Source organism: Thamnophis elegans, chromosome 4, assembly GCF_009769535.1.
Source record: "Thamnophis elegans isolate rThaEle1 chromosome 4, rThaEle1.pri, whole genome shotgun sequence".
NCBI classification, from domain to species: domain Eukaryota; kingdom Metazoa; phylum Chordata; class Lepidosauria; order Squamata; family Colubridae; genus Thamnophis; species Thamnophis elegans.
Window position 1 is genome coordinate 93,704,306 of NC_045544.1, and position 18,485 is coordinate 93,722,790.

Sequence of the window (18,485 nt, forward strand, 5' to 3'; positions counted from 1 at the left end):
TGCGCACACGACAAAAGCGTGCCAACAAAACTGTGACATCATCAATGCGACGTCATCAATGCCACGACAACAGCGCGCCGACAGAAGTGCAATTTAAGTTAAGGTAAGGGTTAGGTTTAGGTTTAGGTTTAGGGTTAGGGTTAGGGTTAGGGTTAGGGTTACAGCCCACTTCTGTCGGCGTGCTTCAGCGCTCATTCGTCAGCGCGCTTTAGAACTCGCGGTTTTGTCACTGCAGTTTAGTCGGGCGCGCTTTTGTCATTCGCCCTTTTGTCGGTGAACCTCCGCTACCATCCTCTGGAGTCCATTTAAGTTCACACCGACTGCTTCAGTGACTTCATCCAGCCACCTCATTCTCTGTCGTCCGCTCCTTCTTTTGCCCTCAATCTTTCCCAGCATTTAGGCTCTTCTCCAGTGAGGCCTTCTTTCTCATTAGGTGGCAAAATATTTAAGTTTCATCTTCAGGATCTGGTCTTCTAAAGAGCAGTCAGGGTTGATCTCCTCTAGGACTGACCGGTTTGATCACCTTGCAGTCCAAGAGACTCGCAGGAGTCTTCTCCAGCATTATAGTTCAAAGGCCTCAATTCTTTGGTGCTCAGCCTTCCTTATTGTCCAACCTTCACAGCCGTACATTGCAACTGGGAAAACCATACCCTTGACTATACACACTTTTGTTGGCAGAGTGATGCCTCTGCTTTTTTTTTTTTTTGGCTACCTGTGCAATGTTCCCTCTATTTTTTTTTCCCAGTGTGAGCAGAAAAGTATAGTGTTTGAGCGGCATATTTTCATGCCTGAGCACATGAATTTTTTTCACAGATGTCACCTAAGACAACAAATGAAATCAGTATTATTTGAAACTCAAAGTTATGTTTATTCATAGCTTAATTAAAAGTGTTATATAATATCAGTATCACTTAACAACGCTCCTGCTTAGCAACCAAAATGTTGGCTCAGAAAGTCTGACATTTGAAGCACGCAAGTCTTAAAGCTGTTGTTACAAGATCCTTGCACCCCTAATCCTTTAGAAAAAAAATCCCAGGGGTCTTCAAACTAATAACTTTAAGATTTGTGGACTTCAACTCCCAGAATTCCTCCTCCAGTCATGTTGCAGCAACATCATCTGTGTGGATCTGCTCCATCTTCGGTTTTTTTCACAGGGGGCAGGGCTGCCACTGAAGATGCCAACGAGCCCCCGTCACCACTAGACTAACTGCTGCCACCGCCTCCTCCTCCTCCAACAGCACCAACACATTTGCTGCCCAGTGCTGCAGCTGAGGTGAAGCCGCCAAAGTTCCCGCTGGTGCCCCCGCCTATGGCAGCGGTAGCGGTGTCTCCCCCTCTGCTCGGAGCAGCTCAGCTGGGCACCGGGTTACCCCTGCTGCCGCCTCCACCTCCTCTGTGCTTTTGGGAAGCCATGAGGCCTTTTTTTCCTGCTCCCGCCCCCTCCGCCGCTTTCCTATTAGCTCCCGTGGCCTCATGGCTCCTCAAAAGCATGGCAGAGGAGGAAGGGGGAAGGATAACGCGGGGGCCAGCTCAGGTGCTCTGCATGGAGGGAGAGGCATCACTGCCACAGGCGGGGGTGTGCTGACAGGAGCTTTGGCGGCTTCACCTCAGCTGCAGTGTCGGGCAGCAAATATTCTGGTGGCGGCAGGGGCTTTGGGGGTTCACTTCAACCATAGAGCCGGGCGCAAGTGGCTAGGATTGGCCGCCCACAAAGGATCTCCATTTGCTTGCTTTGATGAACAAATGATGATGAGCGGCCGCAGCCAGCACAAACTACTGTCAGTTGCTCCGTGCTCATCAAAACAAGTCTGGGGAGGTGCTTCCTGGGCGGGACTTGCTTTGCTGAACATGGAGCGACTGACGGTAATGAGCAGCACAGCCAGCGCCTGGGAGGTCCTATGAGACTGGCTGTGCCATGTAAGCTTCTGCCGCCGTCCCCGTGCCCATGCTAACCCTAGATTTTCTGAGGTCCCTCAGCTTCCGGAGCCTGTGACAGAAATCACTGCGCGCAGTTAGAAACGGCTGCGCGGTGTTTTCTTGCCATGTGCGCGGCCGCACAGCCGTGCACCTTATAGGGAACAGTGTACCTGTGGTAGTTTCTAAAGATTTTCTAACACTGATGTTCAAAAATGTTGATACTATTACTATCCTGCTTCTTCAAAGTCTCTACTAAAACTGTTCACATCAAAATATTTGTACATTTGTAGATGTAGAGAAAGAGGGTTAGTTTCTGGGAAAGTCCAGGAAGTTAAGTCTCATGGCTGATGAAGAAGACTTTGAAAAGGATGAGGTATTTTGGCGTCCAATTGATGAGGTCAAAATATTAGCAACATGCAAAAAATAAAATACAACCCAGAGCAACATATATAGAAAATATATCAAAAATAAGATGCTTCAGATCATCTTTCTTTCGAGGGAGAAATCTCTATCAACAAGACAAAATTTTCTGACTATGGTCTAGTCAACATAAAATAGAGAGGAATTATTATACTTTTAAAATCCTAATTGATTTTCAGACTTAAATCCTCCTGCATAATTTTTTGATTTTTATGTAAGTCAAAATGTGTTTGCTTTTATAAGCCATATTCTTTAATCAATATGTTTAATCAAGAATTACATATGTGGCACAGATTTCTTCTATCCCAGATATGTCATGTCAGTTGTGTGATATACAACAAGGCAAAGGCAAATTATCCATTTGTACCATTTCTACCATCCCTTCTTCTTTTCTACAGCTACGATATTTCCTTGTTTTCAACATAGGATCCATTCTGGGGAAACCTCCAAAATTACTTCAACAATAGGTAATGTTTTTGCTATCTGGAGCAGAGCTAAAATTATTTTTCTTTTTTCCCAAAGAAACATTTCCAATTTAATCCAGCCAGTTTGCTTGCTGTGGTGCATTTTAAGTGGAACTATGAATAAAGATTATTTAATTATCTATTAAGAGGTCAGAACGCAAGACATCTAAAATGCCCTGACTACAAGAGAGAGAGAGAGAGATAGAGAGAGAGAGAGAGAGAGAGAGAGAGAGAGGGGGGGGGAGGGAGGGAGGGAGGGGGAAGGGAGGGAGGGAGGGAGAGAGAGGGGGGGAGAGAGAATAATTTTTGACAGCACATTATTTTTAGGTCTGTTCCAGAATGTTTTCAAATATAAAGAAAACAAAAAAGCAAACTTTAATTTTTGTCTCTGAAAAACATACCATTGTTCCAGGGTGTGTGTGTGTGTGTGTGTGTGTGTGTGTGTGTGTGTGTGTAAAATAAATAGTGGTTTGGTTTTTGATGAAAGAATGCAGTGTTATAACTAGATCTACTTTTTTTGTCTTTTAATGACCCTGTAATCCTTTGCATCAGGGGGGAGTCAGGACAACTAAATGGAGCTGAGTATTTACTGGCCAGTTGCCCTTCCTGTTGCCAATGCAGAGTTTGCAGCAGATATTTACTCATTGTGCTTAGAGAGGAGAAATATCTGCCACTCCCTAGGATCAAACTCACAGCCTCCTGATTGTGAGGCGAGAGCTCCACCTCTAGGTCACTGTACCACACCTAACTAGATCTACTATGATCTAGTTAATTTAAGAAGTGTATATGTAAATGCAAATTACATTTTTCCAAACAGTATTTCTTTTTGTGTGTTCCATCATCATTTGCAATAATTTGAGGAAAAATGATTCAAAGCCAAATCAAACCAAGAAAAGCCATAAATGCAAAGATTCTTATTAAAAATGTGCAATCACTACTATTATCCCCATAACTATTACTGCTACTAGCAGCAGCAGCAGAGTAAGAGATGAGCAGCTATATAAATGGATTAAGTGAATACATATTCTGCTAAATATTTGCTAGTATAGTTTCCAGTTTAATCCCATTTGTCTCCTTATAATAATAGACTTGCAGATTAGAGAAATCTGAGATTCTGGCTGATAATAAAGATCCCTCTTTCGCATAAACTCTGTCCGTATGGTATATGAAAAGATTGATCTATATTTCAAGATCTGTGAATTTTCTCAGCAGAAAAAGGAAATCATAAAATATCAGCTGTAAGTAATTTTTAAAATACCTCTTAAATACTTGTGTACTCATGTGTTAACAATGGTAAGACTCAATAGTGTGATAGAGGAAATTGTGGTCTTCCAGATATTTTTTGAACTATGAATCCCAACTCCTTTACTGGTTGAGACTGATGGGAATTGGAATCCAAGAACATCTGAAAAGCCACATGTTCTATTCCATAATTAGTCACAAGAAATCAGGAAATCCCCCTCCTGAGAATCAGTGGCACATCCAAATTTGAAATATTGTTTGAATGGAGAAGTTAATCCATCAAATATAGATGGCTAGCAGATGCTCGGAAGGAATGTAGCTCTTGAATTATGACTCCCTGGTCCTAGCAGACAGAACATTCTAGACTTCCGCAACAGAGACTCTTTTTTTATATTAGGTGATACTTAAATCTGTGGTTGGAAATTCAAAGAAGTGGGGGAGAGAATCACTATCTTTTCTTCACCTGATTCTTATGGGAGCTATTTTAACACCACACATACTGTAAATCATCTTATTTAAATGTATGTTGGAACATAATTTTAAAGTCTAATGCAAATAAAATAAAAACAACAATAAAATGAACTGATTCATCAATAAGAATATTCAACAGAAAGAGATAATTTGCAACCCAGGTATTTAAATGGTACATGGGATTTGCAATAGCTACTGAGTAAAAAAACTCACTCATTCAAGATGTTTCTATCTCTGCTTCTGGCAGCGAGCCATGTTTTCAATTTGCATGCTGCTGAACTGCATCCAAACAAACTTTCATGCAAGATGTTACAAATATAGTGCACATGCCAAAATAATTGTTTCTCATAATAAGCATCAGATTGGCCAACAGAAGAAATAACCTCCCTCTAAAAATATTCTATGCCCTATTAGGTTCCTTAGATTACCAAAAAAAAAAAAAAAAAAAAGATTAAGGTCTGCTAAATTTTTTTGGGTTTCCTGCTGCAGGATATATAGATGTTCCTGTGGCATGCAAAATTTAAGGTTCTATGAAATTATCCCTATTAGTAAAAGTGGCAGTTTCAAAGCAGTACAGTATTTGAGTTTTGGTGTAACAGTTACACTTCCAAAATAAAAGGATTAACAGGAAGTTCTACCTTTCTCTATTTCATGCATGTTTCTCTTGTATTTGTTCACAACTTGTTCTTTATATAATTTGCCATTCCTTACACAATCCAGTTCCAGTTCAAAGGGTTTCTCTGTTGCACAGTCTTGATGACTTGATATACGTGCTGGCATTATAGTGCATGCAGTCTATCTAATATAACAGTATTTAATTGTTACTAAAGTAAGGTGACCAGACGTCCCGCTTTTGGCGGGACACACCCGCTTTCCAATGCATTTTCCCGCGTCCCGCCCGCCTTTTTAAAAGGCACGCTTTTTTTGGCGCTCGCAGCTCCCGCCCATCAGCTGCTAGCTTGCTGGGCTGGCTCATAGTTCTGTTCTCTATCCTACCAGATGAGCCAGCCCAGCAAGCTAGCAGCTGATGGGCGGGAGCTGCGAGCGCCAAAAAAAGCGTGCTTTTAGCCTTTTACCTACCTACAAATTTAAACCAGCCCAGTCTGCCGCTCACTGATTGGATTGGCCTGGACTCCAGCCAATCAGTGAGCTGGCTGGGATGGGAAATTTTCAGCACGCATGCGCGAGTCTCCATTTCCTTTCGACAAAAGACGAAGGAGGTTGCAGCTGCGCTGACTGGTGAGCAATCTAATTCTAATCGAATTTTCCGCTCGCCGCGGCAGGAGAAGAGGGGGGGCAGCTGCAACTTCTGCAGAGAAGTTCCACGCGGTTCAGGGGCTCCCGGCAGAAGTCCTGAACCGCGTGGAAGTTGTCTGCGGGCGGCTGCCCCCTCCTCCTCCCTCTCCTCCTGCGACCGTGAGGAGTAGTTCGTTCGTGCAGAAATTGCCCGCCCCGGCTGGGTGAATTGGGATCTCCGTTTGTGCAGAAATTGGGGGCTGAGTGAATTGGGATCTCCGTTTGTGCAGAAATTGGGGGCTGAGTGAATTGGGATCTCCGTTTGTGCAGAAATTGGGGGCTGAGTGAGTGAATTGGGAGCTCCGTTTGTGCAGAAATTGGCTCACTGGGAGCTCCGTTTGTGCAGAAATTGGGGGCTGAGTGAGTGAATTGGGATCTCCGTTTGTGCAGAAATTGGCTCATTGGGATCTCCGTTTGTGCAGAAATTGGGGGCTGAGTGAGTGAATTGGGAGCTCCGTTTGTGCAGAAATTGGCTCACTGGGAGCTCCGTTTGTGCAGAAATTGGGGGCTGAGTGAGTGAATTGGGATCTCCGTTTGTGCAGAAATTGGCTCATTGGGATCTCCGTTTGTGCAGAAATTGGCTCATTGGGATCTCCGTTTGTGCAGAAATTGGGGGCTGAGTGAGTGAATTGGGAGCTCCGTTTGTGCAGAAATTGGGGGCTGAGTGAGTGAATTGGGAGCTCCGTTTGTGCAGAAATTGGCTCATTGGGATCTCCGTTTGTGCAGAAATTGGCTCATTGGGATCTCCGTTTGTGCAGAAATTGGGGGCTGAGTGAGTGAATTGGGAGCTCCGTTTGTGCAGAAATTGGGGGCTGAGTGAGTGAATTGGGAGCTCCGTTTGTGCAGAAATTGGCTCATTGGGATCTCCGTTTGTGCAGAAATTGGCTCATTGGGATCTCCGTTTGTGCAGAAATTGGGGGCTGAGTGAGTGAATTGGGAGCTCCGTTTGTGCAGAAATTGGGGGCTGAGTGAGTGAATTGGGAGCTCCGTTTGTGCAGAAATTGGCTCATTGGGATCTCCGTTTGTGCAGAAATTGGCTCATTGGGATCTCCGTTTGTGCAGAAATTGGGGGCTGAGTGAGTGAATTGGGAGCTCCGTTTGTGCAGAAATTGGCTCATTGGGATCTCCGTTTGTGCAGAAATTGGGGGCTGAGTGAGTGAATTGGGAGCTCCGTTTATGCAGAAATTGGGGGCTGAGTGAGTGAATTGGGATCTCCGTTTGTGCAGAAATTGGCTCATTGGGATCTCCGTTCGTGCAGAAATTGCCCGCCCCGGCTTCTTCTTTTCCCTGTATTTCTTTTGTTCCATTTCGGCACAGTCCATAATTTTTCTTATTATTTCTTCTTCATTTAGGTTTAGTTTATTTTTCCACTTCTGGGCGAAAGCTATCCTTACAGACCTTGCTGCTGTAAGTATATGTAGTATTAGATATTGTATTTCTTTTTTGTATTTTATCGGTATAGTTAGCTATCTGCTTTTTAACATTACATGGTATCAGTTTCAAGAATGCATGCATTCCTGAAAATTTGTAACAAACTTGTTGAAGGGCCTATGAAATATTTTCTAGTTTAGTGTAGAATAAGTATTTTTAATAAAAGAAAAAGTCATTTTTATTTAATCAATTGCATTCCTGTTTATAATGGCATTAATTAACTAAACTGGAAATAAATCTATGTTTTGCTAGAGTTTTAAAATTAAAAAACCTTACATTTTGTTGCTATTATTTTCATCAGAGTTTTGCCAAGTGAAATTATATAATGGTTCCTCATGTCTCTGTAATTTTCTAAATCTCATCCAGAAGTACCACAGAATCTGGCATTTTCAGCAGAATGATGCTGATGCTAATAAAACATCCTGATTTTTGGTGAAAGGATGGAAAGAGGAAGGAAGGAGGAAGAGAGATCTAAAGAGCAGAAAGACAGAAGGCAGATAGGCAAGAGGAAGGAAGGAAGGAGAAAGAATGGAAAGGAAGGAAGGCTAGAAGGAAGAAAGAGGGAGGGAGGGAGGGAGGGAGGGAAGGAAGGTGAAAGGAGGAAGGAAGAAAGGGTACTTCCACTTGTAGGCCTGGGACTGAATGCAGGAGGAGTCTCTCCATAGGATCAGCTGCTCCTCTGATCATGGTCTATGAAAATGTTACTGCCTGCCTGATGCAAATTTAGACAGATGGTGCTTTGGGCTGCCCCTCAAACCCCCCCTTTACTCCTCCCCCTGTAGAATTCAGCCCCCTGAGTTTTGCCTTTGAGGGGCATGTGTGGTTATGGCGGATGGCAGAGTCAGCTGGAGGTTGAGAGGGGATTGGGGCTTTTGTCCGCCTGTGGAGTTCTCCCCATGGACAGGATGGGATGTTGGCATGAAAGGGATCCGGGCACAATCTCACCTGTTCCAAGTAAAGTTGCCTTTTGCAATTGGCTACCGGTAATCCTCGACTTACGACCAGGATTGATCCCCCAATTTCTGTTGCTAAGGGAGACGTTTGTTAAATGATTTTTGCCTCATTTTGCGACCTTTTATTGCCACATTAAGTGAATCATGGTGGTTGTTAAGTCAGGAACATGGCTGTTTAGTGACCAAAATTACAATGGCATTGAAAAAAGTGACTGATGACCATTTTTCACACTTAGCGACCATTTTCACACTTAGCGACCGTTGTGGCATCCTCATGGTTACGCGATCAAAATGTTGATGTTTGGCAACAGATTCGTATTTCTGATGATAGTTTGAAATGGTGACAGTATAAATTATTGCTGGTGTAATACTTAACAATGGTTTTTAAGGATTTCTTTTATTTATAGAATACCTTTTTTATTATTTGGGGGGGATTTTTACTTTTAAATTGTTTATAAAATGTATTTACTACAAGAAATGTTCCTTTTTGCAAATGTGATCTTTACAAATCTTTGTGATGCAATATGTTCAGACCAGGTTTATGTGTCTCAAAGTGGCTGCTATTCTATGGGCAGGCCAGGTTGGTGCAAGGCAGCTTTGCCAGATTTGGTGTGTTTCACCCTCATTGAATTTTATATCGTATAAAGAATGGAAGGAGGAAGGAAGAGAAAAAAGGAGGAAGGGAGTGAGTGAGGAAAGAAGAGGATGGAAGGAGGGAGGAAGGAAGAGAGGGAAAGAGCAGAAGACAGATAAGGTGAAGGTAGATAAGCAAGAGGAATGAAGGAAGAAGTGAGGAGTCTCGAGGAGGGGGAAAACATTTAGTGACCAAAGTTACAATGGCATTGAAAAAAGTGACTGATGACCATTTTTCACACTTAGCGACTGTTGCGACCATTTTTCACACTTAGCGACCGTTGCGACCATTTTTCACACTTAGCGACCGTTGCAGCATCCTCATGGTCACGTGATCAAAATTTTGTTTGGCAACAGATTCGTATTTATGCTGGTTTCAGTGTCCTGGGGTGACCTTTTGACAAAAAAAATTTTTTTTAATCAAGCCCCCCCCCCCCCCCCCCCCCCCGGTCAAGGGTGTCCCTCTTTTCCAATCTGAAAATCTGGTCACCTTATACTAAAGGCAAATTACTCTGAATGGACAGGAGGGAAGTATAGGCTGATAATGGGATCATCATGTTATTTGCATTTGTTGTTTGCAGTAGTTTCTCTACTGAGTGTGAATCCAACAACTCCCACTCCCCCCCACCAATGTAGTTAGTTAATAAGGAAATGCCTATCTGGTTGTGTCTTCTTCCATATCTCTTCCTCCAGATACATTCACTGGTTTAAACGAATGTACATTTCCTTCTCCCATAGAAATTTAAAAAATAGGATTTCAGCACATGTGTGAGCAGGGATATCGGTGTCTTAGAACTCATTTCAAGCATAAACTCAAAGGCCTAAACAATCCTGCATTTTCATAGCTTTGTCCCTCTACAACTGAGGAACTGAGGTTGTGAATTATGGGCCCTTTTATGACTTGTGGACTTCAACTCCCAGAATTCCTGAATCAAGTCATAAAAGAGTCATAGTTCTGCTGCTCTACAACCTGAGAGATAGCCACTGGCTTACCATAAAATGCCATAATGATAAATCTGGTGTTGGAGTTGAATGAGGCTGAGAAAATATGCAAAATGTACAAAAAACCCTTTTATATCAGATTTTGTTTTCTTTCATATTTTTTTGTTTGATTTAATTTGGATAACTTTGTATTTACAGTGTAAATAAAATTCATTGTTATATTTTATTGCCCCTTTCTCATATTCTTTTAAACGCATCTGTCACGTAGTGGCACTAGAACAAATATTGGCAGCCATTCCTAGGAGGGGGCCACCATTTCCCCAGAATATTCTGACATGATGTTGTTTTGAAAGATTTTTCTCCAACCTGATACTTTGAGACTACAACCAGTGGCAGTGCTATCCTTGACTGATTCTGTTAGTGGGTGTCCAGCAGCTGAGTTCATTATTCATCGATCCTGGGGAAGGAGCTCCATGTTTTCCTCATAACTCTTCATGGCTGTTCCTAGGTGGCATGGATGAAGTTACCTAGTCATAAAGGTCTGCAAGTAAACAACCATGTTCAGAATGCACTTAGGAATACACAATTCAACTCCGCGTTACACCTATTCTCTTCACGGGGGTATCAAACTGGAGGCCCATGGGCTGGATGCGTCATGCGCAGGCCACACCCACCCCAGCTCTGCGAATGGGAAAAACGTAATGAAATGTCACATGATGGCAATGTGACATGACGAGTTTGACAACCATGCATTAGAACTATTCTCAGTGCATTGATAAAGTAGTGACATATTTACCTCAGAAAGGCCAATCTCAGAGAACCTCAAGAAGACAACAACCCAACCCTGAGCGACATATATTATCCATTACTGCAGCTACTACAAATCCCTGAAAACTTGGATCCAGCCCTTAGGGGAAAAAAATCTCAAAATTGTCATTTTATTGTATTTTAAAATGGCTTTATTTAAGTATTGTTATACCGCATCCCAGTCCCTAATGACGCTGCATAAGTATAAAATCAGAACTACAAAGTAAAACTATGCATTTCCAAGCACTTTGTTATTATACAAGGCATTACCACATAATCTCATGCTGAAATAGAGAAGTTGTTTCAAGCCAGGCTAACAGAGGAAGGACCATATTCACTTTTGGGAGAAGAATGTTCTGAAGGAGCAGACCCTGGGGGTTTGCAGGGGTTCGGGAGAACCTCTAGCTAAGATTCTGTCCACTTTGGAGAACCCTAAATCCCACTCCTGGCTGGCATTGCCCACCTGTGAGAGGTGGGCTAGTTTTGGATGCAGGTAAATGCAGGGCGTGCATGGAGGCTTGGAAAAACAGGCCTACCTGAAGTTTTGGAAGGCCAGAAAAGGCCTTAAGAGGGTCTCCAGAGGGCCTCTGGGGCCTGTGGAGGCCATTTTCGCCCTCCCCGAGGCTCGAAGAAAGCCTCCAGAGTCCGGGGAGGGCAAAAACATCCCCCTGCTTTGGTGCAGGAGGCCGACTAGGACATACCCACCATGGCCATACCCAGCAACCGGGCCGAGAACGCCTTGCTAAAATTTTTGAAGCCCACGCCTGAGCAGACCTATGGAGAAGGCCTGCTTCCAAATTTACTTTCCTCCCCTCGCTGATGTACTCTAGGTGACCAGACTGCCTGGGAGATTTAATTCTGGGAAGGGGTTATTTGAGATATCTCTGCTTTATGTAAGGTGACCAGACGTCCCGATTTCAGCAGGACAGTCATGATTTATAACAATCTGTCCCGTTTTTAAAAAGTCCACATTTTCTGGCTTCATGTTGAAAGCCCAGTGGATTTGCTTAAGAAATCCTAACTGGGGCAAGACAAAAGACTCTCTGTCTCAGTACTTTCATTGAAGATATTAAAACGTTAAAGCAACAAAACGGACCCCCCGCGCCCCTTTTACCTAATTTTATAAGAAAAAATGACCAAGTACCAAAGAGCTCCAGGAAATGCTTGGCTAGAGAAGCCGCGAGTGTTACTTCCTGGATTTTCTGGAGGGGAGGGGCACGGAGGTTGGAGGTTGGCTCGTGTGGAAAAAAATGGTGGCAAAGTTTCTTTGAAAAATATTTCCCTAATTTCACCATTTCAATTTGCTCAGTTCTTTGTATTAGCATCTATATCATTCTGGATTGTCTTGGAGTGCTCACTTGTGCCTGCTGGTAGGTGAACTGGGTTTTTTTCTTTTATTTTTTAATGTATTTTAAAATAATATTTTATTTATTGTGCATAGGATTTTTTAAAAGTTTTATTCTGTGTGGATTCTTTTTTTAAATTGTCTTAGACTATTTAAAAAAAGATTCTATCCAAAATAAATTGAAGTGAAACCATTTTTAAAAATTCTATGCACAATACTTTGAAATGTTTTACTTCAATTTATTCTGTGTGGATTCTTTTTTTAAATTGTCTTAGACTATTTAAAAAAAGATTCTATCCAAAATACAAAATACCAGCTGCAGTTATTCACTTAAGAACTGTGGCAAGAAAGGTGGTATAGTGACCAAAGTTACAATGGCATTGAAAAAAGTGACTGATGACCATTGTTCACACTTAGCGATCATTTTCACACTTAGCGACCGTTGCAGCATCCTCATGGTCACGTGATCAAAATTTTGATGTTTGGAAACAGATTCGTATTTATGATGGTTTCAGTGTCCTGGGGTCAAATAATCACCTTTTGACAAAGTCAAATGGGGAAACCAGATTCACTTATGTTACTAACTTATCAGCTGCAGTTATTCACTTAAGAACTGTGGCAAGAAAGGTGGTATAGTGACCAAAGTTACAATGGCATTGAAAAAAGTGACTGATGACCATTTTTCACACTTAACAACCATTTTCACACTTAGCGACCGTTGCAGCATCCTCATGGTCACGCGATCAAAATTTTGATGTTTGGCAACAGATTCGTATTTATGATGGTTTCAGTGTCCTGGGGTCATATAATCACCTTTTGACAAAGGCAATTTGGGAAACCTGATTCACTTATGTTACTAACTTATCAGCTGCAGTTATTCACTTAAGTACTGTGGCAAGAAAGGTGGCATAGTGACCAAAGTTACAATGGCATTGAAAAAAGTGACTGATGACCATTTTTCACACTTAGCGACCATTTTCACACTTAGCGACCGTTGCAGCATCCTCATGGTCACGTGATCAAAATTTTGATGTTTGGCAAGAGTTACAATTTATATTTGTAAATTGTAGTTATGTTGAAATAAAAAAAATTACAATACTATTTTTGCATTATATGAAATTTTTTGTTGCTCCGTATAAAATTTTTAATCAAGCCCCCCCCGCCCTCCGCTCCGGTCAAAGGTGTCCCTCTTTACCAATCTGAAAATCTGGTCACCTTAGCTTTATGCCATAAAAGTCTGTAAAGGAAATAACCATCACTTGGAATTGAGCCTGCAAGATTACAGGCAGCCAATCAATGCATTGACTCTGAAATTAAGATTATTTGAAACTGGTAGGGATGCCTGCCTGTAGCCTATCTGCCACAAAATGATGGAAGGAGAGAAAATATTGCCTATGTGATTGCACTTGATCATAAGAATTAAATATCATATTAACTACAATATATCTAATTTTAGTTTAAATATAAATATTTAAAACAGTGAAAACAGTTGACTCAACTTTTATCTGATGCTCCAGCCATAGTATTTAGGGGAAGAGCTCTTGGTATGATATTCAAAGCCAATTTTGAGTGCCTAATCATCAACAGTCAAAAGCAAAGGGAGAAAAGAAATAAAACACCTGATTAGCCTAACTCAGGTTTTGGCTCAAAGATGGTTATGGTAAACTCTTCTCTTGGGCAGCAAAATAAACAAACGTATCTCAATTGATTTCTTACTGGAAAACAATCCCCTTTGAATCACGAGTGCTTTCATGCAAAGGGCTTATCTTACAAACATACAAGCTTGGTTAGTACACTTTTTCATCGTTGCTGTATATGAGTGACAAAAGCACAGTATGAGAAATATAAAAAACTTTAGCATTCATTGAAAAAGTCTCCTGGCTACTTCTGAAAGCATTATTATGAATTACTCCTCAGCATTTCTCACACTGTCAACATATTTTTTTTAAAAAGTATGTAAGAATAACAGAATAACAGTTGGAAGGGACCTTGAAGGTCTTCTAGTCCAATAGACCCTATACTGTATTAGTTTGTCCAAACTCTTCTTAAAAACCTCCAGTTTTGTAGCATTCACAACTTCCGGAGGCAAGTTGTTCTGCTGATTAATTGTTCTAACTTCAAAGAAATTTCTCCTTAGTTCAGGAAATATATATCAAAAGGTTTTAGCTACAATAATAAAAGATAATGCAAACGAAAAAGAAAAAGTGCATGAAACTAAAAAAGAAACAAAAAGAAATTAAGAAATTGATATCCCATCGTCATCACAACAAATATAAGCAATATAAGTTAATAAACATAAAAATCTTCATCCCGTAACTCAAATCTTCACTAGAAGCAAGTCCAATAAATAGCATCTTTTCCAATCCAGGTGCCAGCCAAAAGTCTAAACAGAGCCCTAAAATAAGCACATAAAACTTATAATTCCATGGCTCAGCTTTTAATTATAATCAATCCAATACACAATATTTTTTCTAGTCCAGATGTTACCAAGTCCAGAAAGAACCTCTCAGAATAATAATAACAATAGCAATAGCAGTTAGACTTATATACCGCTTCATAGGGCTTTCAGCCCTCTCTAAGCGGTTTACAGAGTCAGCATATTGCCCCCAACAACAATCCGGGTCCTCATTTTACCCACCTCGGAAGGATGGAAGGCTGAGTCAACCTTGAGCCGGTGGGATTAGAACAGCCGAACTGCAGAACTGCAGTCAGCTGAAGTAGCCTGCAGTGCTGCATTTAACCACTGCGCCACCTCGGCTCATGAATAACATTTCCCATTTTAAGCCTAATCAAATAAACTAATTGTATGTTCCTTCTTGCTCTTTAATCCAAGGGTGAATGTTATGGTCTTCTGTAAGGTTCTAACAGCAGTTGGAGCAACAATGGGAAATTCTTTCATCTCCCAATTCTTCCACCCTCCAGAATCTGCTGCCTTACAGTCTCCTTGTGAGGAACAACCATATCAGTGGTGGGTTCTGAGAGGTAGGGCCTGGTACGGGTGTACTGATGGCAGCTGGGAGCAGTGGCCATCGTATCAGAATGGTGGCTCATTGAGCCCACCCACCTGCCAGCGTTCCTTACCACTTTTTGAGGGAAAGGGGTCAATTGCTCATGCACACACAGCATACGGTGCCTGCCCGACCTCCGCCGAACAGCTGGAGCGGCACAGGGTGGTGGCATACATGCGTGCCCAAGGTGGACGCCCAGCCCTATCATAGCATACTGGTTACAACAGGATCCAGAACCCATCACTGAACCATATGGAGTATGATGGGGACATTTTCACATCAAAGGAGCCAATCTACTCACCAGCTTCTTGTTCTTAGCTGTAATATCAGTTCTGTGAAATGTAGAGCCATGTTCACTTTGCTATTTCTTGTCCAGAAGTCACTATCAACCCAATTTGAAAAAAACCACTTGACAAAATCTTTTAAAATTACTTGGCAGAATTAAATTACTTTTAAAATTACTTAGCAGAAAGATAGATTGACCACTAAGTTTTCCTTGCAGAACCTTAACAGAGAGGTGAGTGGAGGAAGAAATGGAATCTATCTAGACTTCAGCTTGGTATTAATAATATGTAAGAAATAACAGAATAATAAATGTATATTTGGTAGGTCTTACTGAGAAATCATTTGAAATATATATTTGCTAACTTATTTTTGAGGATGGTTATTAATACATACCCAGTTTGTCTAGCCAGTCTCTGCTTTGCAGCCCTGAAAAGGAGTTTCTAGAAGTAACAAGATAGGGAGCAGGGAAGAAGGGACTGATAAAATACTTTTTCAAGAATTAAGTTTCAGCTTTAATGATAAACAATTCAGAAAATGAGGTTTCAGTGTTTTTTGTGTTATTATGTCCTTTATGATAACTTACATTATTATGTAAAAAAAACTTATGGGAATTAAAAAGTTTCATAAATGGGGAAAAGAAATGTACTTGTAAGAGAATGAAGGGGAAAAAATAATTCCAGCTTTGGAGGCCTTGAGCTGAGAAGTCGTTCTGGCATCTGTTGTCAGCCAGGAAATGAAAGGAAGTTTTAAATGTATACATTTTGCCTCCTAAGGATAACATAATATCTAGAGGAAAGTCCTATCCATCAACCAGAGAAAGAGCAGCTGCAGAAAAAATGGATACTCCTACTTCATGAAGAATGCTTCTGTCCATGCCCTCAAGAACTGCCCTGTTACAGATTGCATTATTACAATTGCTTATAAGCAGATATTAAGCTGTCTTGAGTATCATGATATTGTGTAGTAGGCATGAGTAAAATTCACCAATTTGGGAACAGAATATTCCAGAGAATACTAGAAATTCCATTCCTCTTCTAGACCATGTTAAATTGGTGTTCCAAATGAAAGAGGATTGTTAAGCAACACTGCCACAGAATACTCCAAAGCACTTCCATTTCGTAAGACTATCTTCCAATAAGTACCAAACTGTTTCCAAAATACAGATAGCCCTCAACTAAGTGGTGGGATTCAAATAATTTAACAACCAGCTCTCTGCTCTAATGATTTCTTCCAACAACCAGTTCATCAAGCTGCCCCAAAAGTTAACAACTGATTCTCCCGAAGTGGTGCTGACTGGCTGAATCCCACCACTGCCTTACTTATAACTGCCACTGAGACTATCATCCATCTGTTTAGAATATTTTGTTTCCAAACTGGTGAGTTTTATATACCTCCCCATATGTTCCCATATGCAGTGGAGTAGTACATAACTTATCTTCTTCAGAATCGTTAGAGGTTATTGTCACAGTGGTTGTAGATGTTTATATGCACAAGCTGCATCTTATACATGCAGACATGCAGCTATTTTAGTGTAGAAAAAGAAAATGAATAGGCACAAGAGACTGGGAATAGCTGGAAGCGTAAACCAGATAATATGAAGAGCATAAACAAAATAGATAGGAACAAAAAAAAACTTGCATAAAATATCAACAAAAGCTGATGCAAAATCGATGCCAAATAAAAGATTTCCAAGGCAGCTCATCAACAAGACAAGATAATTGATCAGAACTAAGAGGACATGCTTGGCTGCACCATGGAATCAATGAGAAGCGAGAGAACCTGAATGGACACAGCATAATGTACCTGTCAGAAGATGTATTAGCAGTCAATCAGCCAGTCCGGATACTACCGTATAATTTGAAGGGTGAAGTTAAACAAACTACTATCCCCCAATGCTGTCAGAGTAGGTGAAGAAAATCACAACAAAGTGAAATAATCATAATACAACTTTATCCAAATAGTCCAAATATATACGTATACATAAGAGATGCCCAGATAGCAGATTTACCCCCAATTATTTAGGACCAATTTGATCCTATTGAACCTGATGATATGGACAGTACTCAGGGCTGTAATTGCAATCACTTGTTTATTAGAGTCTGGCCCCTCCTAATTGGTTAAAGCTTCCAAGATCGTGATTTGCTGGTGGATGCAGGCAGTACATACCGTATATACTCAAGTATAAGCCGAGTTTTTCAGCCCACTTTTTGGGCTGAAAAAAGCCGCCTCGGCTTATACTCGAGTCAGTGAAAAATTTGCCCGAAATGGAGGAGAAAAAGGGGCGGGCCATGCCGCTGGGTGACGCTCGTGAATGGCCTGGCGCCCCTGTGAGTTTCCCCTCCCTCTGTGTCAGTTTGCCACGCAGCGCGCACCGCACCATCCCCCCTCCTCACGTTCTAATGTAATGCAGGGCTGTCTTACGATTCCCCTTCCTCCCCCTCCTGCCGCTCTGCAACGATGTCCCACCTCCTCCTTGTTATGGCAAGCAGCCACATAACGATGTCCCAGAGCTAGTTTACTGTTTTTCTTTGAAATAAATATTCAAAAACATTATTGGTATCTATTTTTATTTTTGAAATTTACCGGTAGCTGCTGCATTTCCCACCCTAGGCTTATACTCGAGTCAATAACTTTTCCAGTTTTTTGTGATAAAATTAGGTGCCTCGGCTTATATTCGGGCCGGCCTATACTCGAGTATATACGGTAATACTTTGCTGCAGGAGGACATGTTTCTGGTACCATTTAAGGAAGCCTTGGTCCATCTCCTTGGAATCTGGGAGTTTCATCTTTAGTTCTGAATGGGGTTGTACTCAGTGGTGAGATTCAAATAATTTAACAACTGGTTCTCTGCCCTAATGATCAGCTGGGTAGGCATAGCTTGGTGGTCATGTGACTCAACATCACTCAGGTCGATGGGCGCTTCGCCTTAGCTGTTACAATGTAATAAGGGTTAACCGGAAAGGCAGTTTCGGTAAGGGCAATAAAGATTAGGCTAGAAACAGCAGATTGTTTCCTTCCTGCTTTCCTTACAGGATTAGTCCTGTAAAGTGGAAAAAAACCAAAATAAGATTTCTTCCAAACTGGTTAGAAAGTTAACAATGGTTCTTCCAAATAGGTGCAAACTGGCTGAATCCCACTTGTACTACCAAAGATAGATCCAGTGCACAATCTGCAGGTTGTCCTAGACTCTCAAGTCCTGCTCAAAGAACAGGTGGCAGTCACATTTAGGAGAACCTTTGTGCAAATTTGTGTTTTATGCCAGTTGCATTCT